We start from the raw sequence: 15,995 nt of genomic DNA, 5'->3' as shown, positions 1-15,995 counted from the left end.
CTACGCGGTATGGGTTGTTTGAATATCTGGTAATGTCTTTCGGGTTAACAAATGCTCCGACCCACTTCACATATTTGATGAACTCGGTATTCATGCCCGAGTTGGATAAGTTCGTAGTGGTCTTCATAGACGATATTTTGATATATTCCAAGAATGAAGAGGAGCACACCCAACATTTACGGATCGTGTTAACGCGCCTGAGGGAACATCAGTTGTATGCCAAGTTCAGCAAATGCGCGTTCTGGCTGGAGGAAATTCAATTTCTGGGACATGTTCTATCTGCCAGAGGGATTGCGGTAGATCCCAGCAAAGTCAAGGACATTTTGGAGTGGAAGCCCCCGACCACTGTTCATCAGGTCCGAAGTTTCCTTGGACTGGCTGGATATTACCGCAAATTCATACCAGATTTTTCAAAGCTTGTGAAGCCAATCACAAGTTTATTGAAGAATGATGTTAAATTCAATTGGTCTTCGAAGTGTGATGAAGCCTTTGAACAATTGAAGACATTATTAACCACTGCTCCGGTATTGGCTCAACCGGACATCACCAAGCCTTTTGATGTATATTGTGATGCATCAGGCAGTGGACTCGGCTGTGTATTAATGCAAGAAGGCCGAGTAATTGCATATGCTTCAAGGCAGTTGCGCCGACATGAGGAGCATTACCCAACTCATGATCTGGAGCTAGCTGCTGTGGTTCATGCCCTGAAAATTTGGCGTCACTATCTGCTAGGAAATATCTGTCACATTTATACAGATCATAAAAGCATGAAATACATCTTCACCCAGTCAGAATTGAATATGAGGCAGAGGCGATGGCTTGAGCTAATTAAGGACTATGAACTGGAAATTCATTATCACCCAGGCAAAGCCAATGTTGTGGCAGATGCACTAAGTCGTAAGGTTTCCTGTCACTGTCTTACGGTGAAGACCTCTGACAACACTTTATGTCAAGAGATGGAGAAGCTAAACCTGGGAATGGTCCAACAAGGAACTCTGAATCAGCTAAAGCTTGAGTCAGTTCTTTTGCAAAAGATAATTGATGCCCAAAAGGATAATGAGGGTATGAAACACATTCGTGAGAAGTTAAGGGCTGGAAAAGCCAAATGTTTCAAAGAAGATGATCAAGGCATTGTATGGTTTAATAACCGCATAGTGGTGCCGAAGAATGAAGAGATCCGCCAGCAAATTCTTGATGAAGCACATCTTAGCCGCTATTCTATTCATCCCGGAAGCACTAAGATGTACCAAGACTTGAAGCAACATTACTGGTGGACAAAGATGAAGATCGAAATTGCACGCTATGTGGCTAGATGTGACACCTGCAGACGTGTCAAAGCCATACATTTGAAAGCTGTCGGTCCATTACAGTCACTACCAGTACCTACATGGAAATGGGAAGACATAAGTATGGACTTTATTGTGGGATTGCCCAGGACCGCAAAAGGGTATGACTCTATCTGGGTGATTGTTGATCGACTTACAAAGATTGCTCACTTTCTGCCGGTCAAGACATATTACCCGGTACTTACCTATGCAGAGTTGTACATTGCCCGCATTCTCAGTTTGCACAGTGTTCCAAAGACTATAGTGTTGGATCGTGGACCACAATTTGTATCCAAATTCTGGGAAGAACTCCATAAATCCCTGGGTACCAAGCTGCTCCACAGTTCGGCCTATCATCCCCAAACGAGTGGACAAACTGAGAGGGTTAATCAAATACTCGAAGATATGTTGCGAGCATGTGTTCTGGACTTCTCACAAAAATGGGATGAATGTTTGCCCTTGGCGGAGTTTTCATATAATAATAGCTATCAAGAAAGTATCAAGATGGCACCCTTCGAAGCTTTATATGGACGACGATGTCGTACTCCGCTAAATTGGTCTGAACCTGGGGAAAGGTATTTCTTTAGGCCTGATATGGTGAAGGAGGCCGAGGAAAAGGTTCAAAAAATTATTCATAATATGAAGAAAGCACAAGCTCGTCAGAAGGGTTATGCAGACAAACGGCGAATGCCCTTGTATTTTTATGAAGGGGACTATGTCTACCTGAAGGTTTCACCAATGAAGGGAGTATCGCGTTTCGGGGTTAAAGGGAAGCTTGCACCTAGGTACATTGGTCCATTCCTTGTACTTGAGCAATGTGGACCAGTGGCATATCGACTCCAATTACCCGAAACCTTGTCTGCTGTGCATAATGTGTTCCACGTGTCACAATTGAAGAAGTGTCTTCGGGTTCCTGATCGAACCGTTGAAGTAACAGATGTTGTCCTTGAACCGGACTTGACATATTCTGAGCACCCTATTCGAGTCTTGGATCAAAAGGACAGGGTTACCCAAAGAAAAACTCTCAAGTTCTATAAGATACAGTGGAACCAACATTCTGAAGAAGAGGCTACATGGGAAACTCAAGACTTTTTAGATAAGAATTTCCCAGGCTTTTTAGCCTCTTGTAAATTGTAAAGCCTGTATAGCTATTGTAATAAAGGAGTGATTCCCAAACCACCCCTGCCTTGTACCAGAAATAAGGAAATAAAAATGTGACACATTTCCTTTTCCATTACTTACCCTAGGACTTTTTATCTCGGGACGAGATTCTTTTATGGGGGGAAGGATGTAACACCCCTGGTGTTACTGTAACTAAAACTTGAGCATGGCATCATAAGCATTGGCATTGCACATGTTTGATACACTTAGAGTGCATTCACTAGGTAAAAATTTCAAACAAGTTGTGTGTTATAGCATTTTGCAAATAGGACCCTGGATAGGGAACTTAACCCTAAATAGGGATTAAAGGGGTAAAACATAACCCAAGTTGAGAAAACCTAAAGGCTTTAGGGGAATAGTCATAAAATGTTCCCAAGAATGAACTTGAATCATATTTATACCCCTGGGATACCTAAAACCCTAATTGGAACCCTAGAAAACCCTAAATCCAAACCCTAGGGGCCTATGTGCAAAATTAGTCCACTTTTGGACTAAAGTGCAAAAACCAAGTTAAATAAGTGTCTTAAGTCATTTGGGTCACTCATATGTGAATTTTCAATCTAAACCCTAAGTTTTGGGCTTATCTGCAAAAGCCACACTTTTTCTCAAATGATTAAGTCTGATTTTCAGTGATATTGGCTCAACTTTGGAGCTCTACATCTTCCAAATTATTAAGAGTTTGCCCTAGGTCACCACATCAAAATTGTAGACCAAACTAAGGAGAACAACTTTGCTTAAGGGTGTGAGCATAGTTGTTGAGAAAATATTAGAGATAATTATGCTCAAAGCTTGACTGTCAGGCTGGTTTCATTCTGAAATTCAGCTTTTCAGTGTAACAGGGTCAACTTTGAGTGTGAATTCAACCTTGATCCAGTGCTCAAATGAGTTCAACCCCTATAGTCGAAGTGTTGCTGGTTTGTAGCTCTACAAATTTGCTACAGAGCCTCGGATAGGTTGCCATGGAAATTTGAGAGAAAATTGAGCCCAAACATTGACTGTCAGGCGCACTGATGGCAGTTCGCGATGGTACAGTAGACCAAAAGGGATCAGATCGCCAGCTCAACGGTCCTCACCGCCGGTGACCTACCGCCGCGATTCGTGCTGCTGTTGCCGCGATTTGGGCTTGGCTAAGTTGGATAACACTTTGGGTCACATAAATATCCTCGCCGTGGATAACTCCGGCCATAAACAAGTCCGGCCACCGTACCGTGTATGCCGCGGTGGAAAGTTCGATGGGCTCGCCGGTAAACCGTCGTCGCACAGCCTTATGCCACGTATCCGAGCACCTCGTCGTATCATCGTGACTCCTTACTGCTGTCTCATCAACGCCGGTGAGATTGCCACTGCGGGGGACACGAAGTCGCAACGACAGTGCTCTTCCTTATCTCCGGCCACCCGCACGGCCCGGCCAAATTAAGCGCCACCGACGAAGCTGCCTATAAATTGAGCCCCCGGGCAGCTGCGTTAAGTCATCACGAAGCCCACACACCCGTTCTTCCCCTCGATTGCCCACCATAGCCGGAGAATTCCCCTTTTCCCCCAAATTGGTCTCCGCCACCGTAAAGCACCACTCCACCGTGGCCAGTCCGTTCTGGTAAGGCACCATCCAATTCGCGCGTTGTTCTCATGTCCCTGTATGCTGGTGATGCTCTCCAAACCGTCCAATTAAACTAGAAGCCCACCAATCACTGGGAACACGAACTAATGTCTATAGCTTTCGCTGTCCTCGTGGACAGAGCGAAATAGATCACCAAATATGAAATTGATTGGGGGGAAACCATTGATAGGCCGTGAATTTGGTGTAGACCGCTCAATAGTACCTATCCTTGCCCCAATCGACCGGTCTAGGAGCTCGCCGGAGCTCTGCCGCGCCATGCACCGTCGGGGACTTTAAACCCAGAATAGATAGAAGTGGGAGGACTTTTATGCAAACTGTCAGCGACTGTGTTAAACATTGGAAGACCGGATCCCAGTTAGTGAGAACCCCGAGGGTATTTTTGCAAAGCAGCCAGCGCGCGCGGGCGCGCTTTCCCTCTAGTGTTGGGCCAACTGGGCTGGAATCGGCCCAGCCCTGTTTCTGTTTTTCCTTTTTCTTTTTCAGCAGAACTTTGAAAAACTCTAGAAAATGGTAGAAAATTCCTAAAATTGTGAAACCAATTTTCCTAGGCTTATTATTTTCCCTAGAATTTAATAAAAATAGTTTCATGATTTTTAGTTTAAACAGGGAATTTTAGGGCATTTAAAATAGCTTAAAGAAATAGTTCTGGAATTTTAGAGAATTAATAGTAATGCCAAAAATGTTCAAAATTTTTATATGAACTCCCCACATTAATTAGAAGCCTTGGGTAGAGTTTGGTTTGATTTGAACCTTGTTTGATAATTAGAACCCAAAACCCTTACCCCCTGCCCTTTGAACTCCTTTACTGACTCCGAAAACCCTAAGTTCTCGGAGTTCCGTGAAGGAAAGTTGTATTCAAGACTTAGATAATAAATCTTTATTATCTTCGCACTCTCATGAGCATTACATGGCATTCATTCTTATATATGTATATATATGGTTATGTTAGAACGTGAAGAAGAAGTGGAAGTCACTGAAGAAAAGACACCACCACCCTCGGATTCTCAGGCAGGAAACTGCTTCTACTTTGATATTTGTGGATCCGAGCCAGACTCACCTACGAACGAAGGCAAGCCCCGGTGCATTTGCCACCTCCCTTGATGTTTTTAAATCTTTCTCACTTGCTTGCTGCATTAGGTAATAGGAGTTGAATGCTTAAACACTTCCTGCATTACCTTCCTTGAACTTGATTACCTTCCTTGAAACCCTGTTTTTACAAAAAGGTTTTACTATGCTTAGTATTGCTCTAGAAAAACAAAAGAATTTGTTTTACAAAAGATGTTTGGCAAAGTGGGAGGGTTGTTTTCAAAAATAAAACTTGATGGTGAATCCATCACGACCGTGATGGATTCAACATCGGAAAAGATGTACCTCTGCCAGGTACCAAGTTTTTGGGTTGAAATGATTAAGCTGAGACCGGGCGGGTGACTTGCACGAGAAGAGAGTCTCGGTGTAGTGTCTCCGTCTGAGTCGATTAAGGACCTTGTCGATGTAGGCTTGATGACCGAGGACCCTTTAACTGGTCACATGCCTCGTCATGGATAAGCCTTGCCTCGGGCAGACTAAGGCCAGAATAAGATAACACGAAATGGGCGTGGAGCGGTGGTGAGAGTAGCGTGTACCCTCCGTAGCAAGAGGCTGGACGGTGGTGTATCTGTGCTCTCGGTTTGCGTGAACCTGATCTGGTCTTAAGAACCCCGGTGGCGGGTTGACATATGCAAGGGTTAAGTGCTACATATGTTGTGTGATCGGAGATCCTCAGCTGAGTATAATCGATTCGGATCGTCGTACCTTCGCGGTTATGAAGACTTGGTCACTGACTTACACGTAGCAATCCACTAAAGATGATGGGTTTTTGTTAAGAAATTGGCTAGTGCAGGACCAGTGATTGAACTAGGGTAGAAGGAACTCTAGTTACAGGTAATTCTACTTAACTTGACAAATAAAACTGGATTTTTAAGGATCCACTTTAGTAAGCATTTCTGCAAAACAGAGTCTTTGATTATTGAAAAGCCTTACCTTGACTCCCTTAAGCTAGCATACCTTTGAGAGTCTTTTACTTAGTCGGGTAAGACTTGCTGAGTAATCCCATACTCAGGGTTTCTCCCTTCGTTGTTTTTAGGTGAGGAAGTAGCAGATTTCTGTTGCTTCTGTACCAAGGTGGTTCCCCATGGGGAAAAGCAAGAGTGAAGATGCGGGAGGACATGGTCCTCCATAAGAAAACTTTTATGAAAAACTTATCGGGAGGAGTTTTTGCCTCCCTCAGTTATGTAATAATACTACTCTGCACTCGTTTATATTTCTGGTCTGTAATAAACAACTTGAGCTTACTTTTTAATAAATGTAAGTTTATGTAATCCCTTCCGCATTTCGATATCTCCGATGTTCTGTAATGTCTGCAAGACGGGTGAAACGTTCCTGGAAAGGTAAGAAAGAAGATACCGAACTTGTCAAGTAGTTCAGGGGCACCTACAGGGTTGTCTGAGGTCCGTTGGACAAGGACAACTGTAGGTGGGCCTAATTACTTGGGAGGTTCCGTCACATTCAGATTCTGGAGACTTCTACAGAAGGAGGAATCACAACAACAAATCCTCGATGTTTGTCAAACGTTGGAAGTGGTGGCGATGGAAGTCTTTGCAAATCATGGATGGCGCTCAAATGCAAGAATTGAGGATGGCTAGAGTTACCCACATTCTCGTTATTTTGCTTCTTTAAGTTAGTTTCATTATCCAGGCAACGTTTCCCGGATGTAATAATTGTCTTGTGTTGGTTGTACGCATTACCATGCTAAAGCCGGAACTCATGTTTCCATTTTAAAAAAATGGAACTACTTCCGTATTTTCTCTCATATAAAATAAGTACGAATAAAAACACTATATAGCTCTTATTCTTTCAGCTGAGGCATCGACATCAAGGACCATTCCTCATGGGTCACCTTGCGAGACGATGATTTGGTCGTTCTTTGTATGCCTCATCTCATCGTTTGTTGTGCGTCCGCGGCCATCCCAATTCCATCGTACAACGGAAACTTCTCCACTGATATATATATATATATATATATATATATATATATATGTTGGAACTTGCTCTCCTGGGCAAGATGATCCAACGAGGGAGTGAAGGGAATGCAAACAAGGTTTTAACTCGAGATGGCGATTGCTCTGTTAATCTAGCCTCTTAAGGGCACTGTATGAGGGTATTTATAGGTGCCTGAGTGCCCAACGTCTCGATGTAAGGACGCATGTGCCCTCAGGCACCTGGACTATCCCCGGAATATTCCCATAAGGGAGGGTTACAGACTGTCATTACAGAAAAGCCATTACAAATCGGGCCCGTAACACACTTCTCCGTGCGGGGCCTATTACAGAGGCCGAATCCCATGTGGGCCTCCAGGTTGGGTGAGGGCGTGGGTCGGGGTGACCTCGTCATAGGCCTTGATCTTGCAGTGTAGAGGACGAAGGGTGGGTCGCGCCGGTCGGTTTGCCTCCGTTGTTGCAGTGAAGATTGACGAAGGCCTGGAGCGAGGGGTGGCGTCTTCGCCTTCGCCCCAACATTTGCCCTCCGAGGGACCAGTTCGACTAAGTCATCTAGTGCCGAAGACGTCACTAGATGGTGGATATGCTGCCCTCGCTCGAAGTGGTTCCGCAGGGGTTTTTGATGTGACTGTTGACAGACGTGTACTATTGGACTGCGGGCTTCCCGAAGCGTCGCGTCCTGTGTATAAAAAGGGGGGAAGCGGCACGGCTCAGGCTTTCTTACCTTTCTGCGCGTCGCGAAACCCTAGCATTTTGAAACCGTTCGCCCGCTCGCCTGCCTTCTTGCTCTCATTCATCGGAGATCTGGCCCACATCAAGCAGACCGCGCGCTGCCGCCGACGGTACGTAGCCATCCCGTCTTCTTCTTCATCCACTGCGAGTACGCCGTTGGTCGAACCGTCGTCCAAAGATACTTTCAGTGATTTGGTGGCGGTGGAGTTGCACCCGGGCCACAAGGTGGAATTTGGCGTTTCGAGGATCTCCTCGGCCCACGTGCAAGACATGCAGCAGTTGGGGTACTTTGGGAGTGGAGTTGGATGACTTCCAGGGGCGGAAGAGATTCTAGAGCCGGAGGATGAGTTGGTGGTGTTCGAGGCATTTTTTACTGCTGGGCTCCGGTTACCTGCGCATCATTTTGTGGCGGAGGTGTTGCAGAGGTATGAATTGCAGATTCATCAGTTGACACCTAACGCCATTGTGGCTTTGGCGAAGTATGTGTGGGCAATGACTTCGTATGGCGGCCAGCCCTCCGTGGAGGTCTTCGCCAAGAATTATTGTTTACACTGGCAGAAGAGGAAAGTTGGGAACAAGATTGCGCAGTTTGGGTCATGCACCTTTACGCCGAGGATTGGGAAGACTTCGGCGGAAGTTGTGGAGCTAGTTCCCTGCGCCCGCAACAAGTGGGGCAACTGGCATGATTACTGGTTCTATGTGGCGGGAGGCGCAGTCGAAGACCTCCCGGGACTCCCGGCGTCCCTGATGTGTTCTCACTGCTATGTGGCGTTTCCGCAGTATGAGGTGGCGGAGGGTGATAGTAACGAAGAGGCCCTTTGTAGTGCTGCCCGCATGAGTAGCGGGCGCGATTTAGTTGAGGAATTCATCGGTTACGGGGTGTGGCCCTTGGCGCATGGCTGGGCGTTGGGCGAAGTATGCCTTCGCCAGATGCCCTCCCTGGGCGATCAACTTGTGCGAAGCCCGACCTTCGCTCTGGATCTACGTGGCCGGGATCCAGCCGCATTCGTGCGTGAAGCGGAAGACGGGCTATGCGGATTGTGGGGCGTTATGTGCCGAGGACGGAGGCCCTGTGGAGTTGGGATATCCGTGGATCCAACGTCCGCCTGAATAGGGTCTTCGAGCTGAATGGCTTGCCATACGGCGACTATCCCGGGGATGACGCTGTGGACCGCCGAGGGAAGAGGCCGGTGGCCGTGACTGAGGAAGGCCCTTCGCTGGAGGCCGCCCCAACCACTAAGAAGAGAAAAATAGGTACTGCAGTGGGGGGATTGGGGGTCTCCGATAGTTTTGCTGTGGAGTTGATGGGGACGTGCACAGCCCTCGGGGGAAGGATGTCTTCGCCCGAGCTCCGGGAGTCTTCGGCGCGAATGCTGGAGGTTACCGGGGGTCGATGGCCCAAGAATGTTCCGGTCCCCCGCGCAGCTGGCGAAGACTTCTTTACGTCTCACATGGCTCGTGACTTGAAGGTTTTTCCTTACGGACGGAATATTGCTGCTGTTGTATCGGCAATGATGGAGAAGGACCGTCAAGACGCTGCGCAGAAGCGCCGTGCGGTCGTTAGGATCGGGGATCCTTTGCGCGAGGCGAAGAAGGCACGGGGGAGCGCGAAGGCTGCTGCCCCTAGCAGTAGCAAACCTGTGCCGGCTGCGAAACTGGCCGCCCCCGGGCACAGCAAGGCGTCGGCGAGTGCGAAGGCTGCCGCTTCTGGCGCGAGCAAGTCGCCCCCGGGCAGGCCCGTGAAAGAACGAAGGCTGCCTTCGCCGGCGCGAATAGGTGGGGCGACGGCGCGTGTTGCCGACTTCGACACGAATATCAGTGTCGCTGATTATTTTGTTGGTAAGTTTTTTTTTCTTTTTTTAAGACTAGGTCTTTAACCAGTATCATGGTGCAGGGTCGAATGGGGGGCAACTAGCTGTTGTCTCGCCTCCGGTGGCAACCACTTCGTCAACGGTGGTGGTTGGGGCGAAGGGTGCCGCGCGAGTCTCGTGGGCCACCTTCTGCGAGAGCGGCAAGATTCTGTCGACCACTGCCGCTAAGGATGTGGCGGGCTCCATGTCTCAGCAACTGAGGCAAGCGTCGCAGCAGCTGTCACAACAGCTGAAGCAAGTAAGTTGTGTTGGACTTTGATGGTTGTTGTTCTTATGAGGGTTCGGGTCTCATGGGTTTATGTGTCAGGCGGCCGACTTCGCCGACCACGTTGCGTCGGGTGCCTTGACTGCGGACTTTGCTGCCGAGGTCGAGAGTCTCCGGGCGCAGCATGTGGATGCTGTGCGGGAGAAGTCGGCTGCGGAAAGCAAAAACCGCAGGCTGTCGGAGAAGGTGGCCGCCCTGGAGGCCGAGAGGACGGATCTCCGGCGCCAGCTGGCGGAGGAGAGGAGGGAGGCCAACAAGGTCATCGCTGATCCACAGGCTGCGCAAACCGAGGCCAAAGTGGCGCGGGTGGAGGGCAGTCTCGCCCACCAACAGGCCAAGGAGCTGGAGGCGAGGCTCAACGCCTTGCGCAATCGCATGGACAAGGCCGAGGCCTCGATGCACGTGGATGTCGCGCGGACACATGCGCAGTTCGTGGACGCGTACCGAGAGCTGGGTGCGCGGACCGCTGCCTTCGAAGTGCCCGGCCAAGAAGCGGGCCTTCACTTCCTTGAATGGTTGCAGGAGGAGCTGGGGGTGCTCCCGGCCATCGTGACAGGTTTCATGTCCTTCGCCTCCCTCGTCACCTGCGAGGGGGCCGTGAATGCTTTGTCCCGCGAGGGGTGCAGGCATTATGAGGTCTTCGACCAAGCGGACGAGAACTTTGAACGTGAAATCTTCAAGGTCGAAGACCCTGTGCTGAAGCAATCAGCGGGGGCATTGTTCGATAGGATGTGGGGCCCGCACGGCCGAGAGGCGGTCATGGAGCGGTCCGACCGGGCAATAGATCAGGTAAAGGCTATTTTTTGCGTGGTTGTATGTGTGGGTATGTGTGGTTTTGCTGAAGGAGTGTGCTGTTGCTGCAGATGGCGCACGCCGAAGACGTCAAGGACCTTGGTGGTCTGGACGACGCGCCGCCCGAGGCCGCGGAGGTCGATCCGGTGCTGCCATCTGATGCCGGCGAGGGCCCCTCGGCGACCCCCACGCCGACTGCCGCCAGCGAAGACCCTGCATCAGCCCCTGCGCCGACGTGTGAGGACGCCTCAAAGACGGTGGTCGAGGCAGCTACCGAAGACCCCGCGACGGCGGCCGAGCCTTCGCAGGTGGCGGGATAGGGGTTAGGGATTGTATGTGAAATTTTTGCCTGTGTGATACTGAACCTCGGTTGCTGCACAGGTTCCGACGTTTGGGCCTGCGCAAGCAATCACTACTGACAATACCAATTTTGCGGTGGAGACTCCAATTGTAGTGCCCGCCGATGATAATGTGCCTGGCTCTATGTCTGAATGTTTTGAGTCCGACGGTGAGTCTAGGAGTTCGTTTCCTTGGACGGATGAGTCCTCGGATGAAGGCTTAGATTATTTTGTTGCATTAGATGTGGCTGCAGCGGAGCCTTCGCCGCGCGTGGTGGGTTCCGAGGGGCTCCCGGGTGCGAGTACTGTGTATAGGCGGCGAAGGGTGGTGGCGAAACGGAGAGTGAGTGAATTGCCGCAAAGTGGTAGGCGTCATCATAGTGAGATGGAGAGTGGTCGTCTTCGCGTGGACGGGGCTGGTAAACGGGAACTGTTGTCCTCGCCGATTGGGGCGAGTGTAGGTGAAGGGGAGCTGCGAAATTTTTTGAGGGTGAGGAATTGAGGATAATGCTGTTCAACTACAGGTAGATGGGTATCATCCCGAAGGTTGAGCCAATGTAATATATGATGCCCTCGCTGTGTGTATGTAACCGTACTTTGTATGATAAGGCTGCGCGCCTTCATTGATGTGAGTCTTTTGTGAAAGACTTCGATCTTTACGTAGTTATTGTGCTGTTCCGGCTGCACCCTTAGGCGGCTTTTGCACGGAGAGCCTTGTTTGGAAAAGACGTCGATTTTCGGCACTATTATTCCGGCTGCACCCTTAGGCGACTTTTGCATGGAGAGTCTTTTTGAAAAGGACTTCGATTTTGCGCACTTGTTGTGCTATTCTGGCTGCACCCTTACGCGACTTTTGCATGAAGAGTCTGGCTGCACCCTTAGGCGACTTTTGCACGGAGAGTCTTTTTGGAAAAGACTTCGATTTTGCGCACTTATTGTGCTAGTCCGGCTGCACCCTTAGGCGACTTTTGCGCGGAGTGTCTTTTACAAAGACTTCGATTGTCTCACTTGTTGTGCTGTTCCGGCTGCACCGTTAGGCGACTTTTGCACGAAGAGTCCGGCTACACCCTTAGGCGACTTTTGCACGGATAGTCTTTTTGGAAAAGACTTCGATTTTGCGCACTTATTGTGCTAGTCCGGCTGCACCCTTAGGTGACTTTTGCGTGGAGTGTCTTTTACAAAGACTTCGATTGTCGCACTTGTTGTGCTGTTCCAGCTGCACCCTTAGGCGACTTTTGTGCGGAGTGTCGCACGCGAGGGTAGTCAGCGCTGCCCCTCGCGGTGACTTCGGTGAGGTCGAATGCCGAAGACCGTCGATGCGGTCTTTTTCGACATATTGTGTCTTAGTTTTTGCGGGGGATTTTTGCAGGTATATTACATGGCTCCGCCTCATTAAAAACCTCACCCCCCGGGAGGAAAAGAGTGCGGGCTGGAATGATACTGTTTGGTGAATTACAAGGGCGTGTTAGCCCTGAGGACTCAAACGAAAACTTTGCGAAGATTATCGATATTCCAGGAATGCTCTAGGTCCTCGCCAGATGGCATTGTTAGCCTGTACGCGCTGGGGGACGCCTTCGTCTTGACAATGAAAGGACCCTCCCACTTTGGCTCCAGCTTGCCCCATGACTCTGTCCGGGTTATTCGGACGAGTACGAGGTCCCCTTCGTCGAATTCTATTGGGATGACTGTGTGGTCGCGCTAGGCCTTCGTTTGAGCTTGATATTTGTTGAGGGCCTGCAGGGCAAAGACACGGTCTCCGTCGATGAGGTCTTTGGAGGTTGGTTCGTCTACATCGGGGACGACTGAAGCGCTTGTCCGTGGTGACCCATGCTTGATTTCCTGCGGGGTCATGGCCTCCGATCCGTATAGCAGGCGAAAGGGAGTGAATCCAGTCGCCAACATTCGGTCGTGTTCAGCGCCCAGACTGCTTCAGGTAGGAGGTCGGCCATTTACCCTTCTTGTCGTCGAGAAGCATTTTCTTGATGGCAGTGAAAATCTTGCCGTTGGCGCGCTCCACGATGCCGTTAGATTGTGGGTGATATACTGAGGCGAAGGCAAGCTTGGTGCCAATGGAGAAGCAAAAGTCCCTGAAATCCTGGCTGTCAAACTGTTTGCCATTGTCGACTGTGAGCTCAGACGGGACTCCGAATCAGCAAATAATGTTTTGCCAGAAGAATTTCTGGGCAGTCTTCGACGTTATTGTGGATACTGCCCTTGCCTCGATCCACTTGGTAAAATACTCGACGGCGACGAAGGTAAACTTGAGGTTCCCTTGGGCCATGGGTAGTGGCCCGACAATGTCTAGCCCCCAGCATTGAAGTGGCCATGTGTGGGCGATCAGCTTTGTGAATTGTGAGGGGTTGCCCGAATGGGGAGAGAACTTCTGGCACGCTTCGCACGACCTCGTGACTCGATTTGCAGCGCAGATTATAGCGGGCCAGTAGAAACCTTGACGGATCATCTTGGCGGCGAGGGCCCTAGGCCCCGACTGAGAGCCGCAAGTGCCGCTGTGGACTTCGTGCAGGATCTAGAGGCCTTCGGTCTCTGTGACACATTTGAGCATGGGTTGACTGATCCCTTTCTTGTATAGCTGGCCCTCAATAAGTGTGAAATCCCGGCTTCGGTGTTTGAGGCGCTTGGCCTCGTTGACATCACCTGGATCGTAATATCCTTGCAAAAACAGGGTTATTGGGGCCCGCCAGTCTTCGGCCATGATGAGGTTGACGATGCGATGGCCCTCGGCGTTGGTGGTTGTTTGCAGACCCTCTGGGTTGCGGACGACTGGTGTGCCGATGACGTGGTAGAACACGTCGGAGGGCAGGGCTTCGCCTCTGGCTGCTGCTTTGGCTAACGCGTCGGCTTCTTCGTTCCTTGCGCGGTCCACATGTTGCAGGGTGAAACCCTTGAATTGTTTCTCAAGACTGCGAACGGCCGTAAGATACTGCAGAAGTGTGGGGTCTTTTGCTGAATAGCCTTTTTCGATCTGGCCAACAACGACTTTGGAGTCTGTCTTGATTATGCAGGTGGTCACGCCGAGTGCTTTCAGCTTGCGAAGGCCTAGGATAACGACTTCGTATTCTGCTATGTTATTTGTATACCTGTCGGATTCTAGAGCGAAGCTGAGGCGTGCTGTGTATCTGTGCTTGATGCCGGTGGGTGATATGATAATTGCAGCTGTTGGGGACTTGCTCTCAAATGCTATGAATTAAGAACAAGGCAACATAAAATGTTAAATATCAAAGCCCTTCGTCTTTCGAAGCATTATTTCCTTTTGGATATAATGGATTTTGGACGAAGGTTATGAAGGTCACACCTTCATATTCATAATAAAAAGTAAAAGAGATTTATACATAAAACACGGAAAATAACATAATTACTTGGAACATTATTATTAATGCATTTCTATTTATTTTACTTATATAAACAACAACAAATTACAAATATACCTTCAGCTAGAAGGAAAGTAAGGGTACAAGCGTGATGCTAATGCCAAGTCAGCGTGAACAGTACGGGGGTACTGTTCACCTATTTATAGGCACAGGACGCAGCCCATGTAAAATTACATTAATGCCCTTTGCTTTTATCAATAACTCTATAGTAATTCTTCGAGGTCTAATTTGGCTTTTCATCTTTAAGTCGGTTCCCCTTTTCTGCTGTCATGCCGAAGCTTTTCTGCACATAGCTTCGTGATCGTTTCATCCTTCGTCATGATCGTCTTCCATTTCAGTCAAGCTTCGTCTTGACCATGGTCTTGTATACCCGCAACCTGATTCCGAAGATACCTGCTCGCATACTTGGAAAACATTGTCAAATTTTGTTTTTGAGGACCTTCGGAAAACCGAAGGCCCCCAACAGTAGCCCCTCGCAATATTAATTTGCTGTAATAATAAATTCATATTGCGATATGGACGAAGGCCTTAAGCCGAAGGTCCGAAAAAAACACCTTCTCTTTACTAGAATAGCAACAGTCTTTGACAAGCGGGACCCTCCAGTTTCAACGCATTGGGCGTATAAATAAGAGCTCATCACGGGTTTATTTGGCACGCTCTCTTGCCAACAGCTTTTACTCACCCAACTTTTAGCCTGCGTGCAACAACACTTGCTTGGCCTTTTGGATTTTTTAACCTTCGGTTTCGAGAGCACTTTCTCAGCGTTTGCAAGGATGTCTGAAGATAAAAAAGCTGTTGGTGATTCGAAGCTGAGTCTTTCTGTGGAGATGCATCTGGGCTTTCTTCAATCAATGTCGAAGACTAATACAGAGAAAATTACTAAAGAAATTTTGGAGGGTTTATCTGAAGATACTGATGATAGTGACAGTTATGATGTAGAAAGTGGGGGCGAAGACTCCAAAGATCGACCGTGGCGACCAAGTCACACAGTCTTCGGCAAATCGAGCATTAAACAGAGTCATCTTGATACCATGAAAGGAAGGTATTTTCGAGACATGTCTATTGTGAGGGCGGATATTGGGGAGAAAATTGTGCCTACTCCCGAAGAAAATGAAGTCGTGGTATTCCGAAGCTTCTTGAAAGCTGGACTACGATTTCCCTTAAGCAGTTTTGTTGTGGAAGTACTGAAGGTATTTGAAGTCTACCTTCACCAACTCACCCCTGAATCAATCATAAGGATGGGCATCTTCGTCTGGGCCGTGAAGAGCCAAGGTTTAGAACCGAATGCTAAAAGTTTTTGCAACATACATGAGTTATTGTACGAGACGAAACCTTGGGGTAAAGAGTAGTATCACAACAATTTTGGCTGCTACAGCTTCGGCGCCTGATCTGGGTCAAGTTGCCCCGTGCCAACCTTTCGGAAAAGATGGCCCGACAACTGGATGACAGAATGGTTTTATGTGAAGAAT

The sequence above is a fragment of the Zea mays genome, chromosome 5 (assembly GCF_902167145.1).
Source record: "Zea mays cultivar B73 chromosome 5, Zm-B73-REFERENCE-NAM-5.0, whole genome shotgun sequence".
NCBI lineage: Eukaryota > Viridiplantae > Streptophyta > Magnoliopsida > Poales > Poaceae > Zea > Zea mays.
This window is presented reverse-complemented; position numbering follows the sequence as displayed.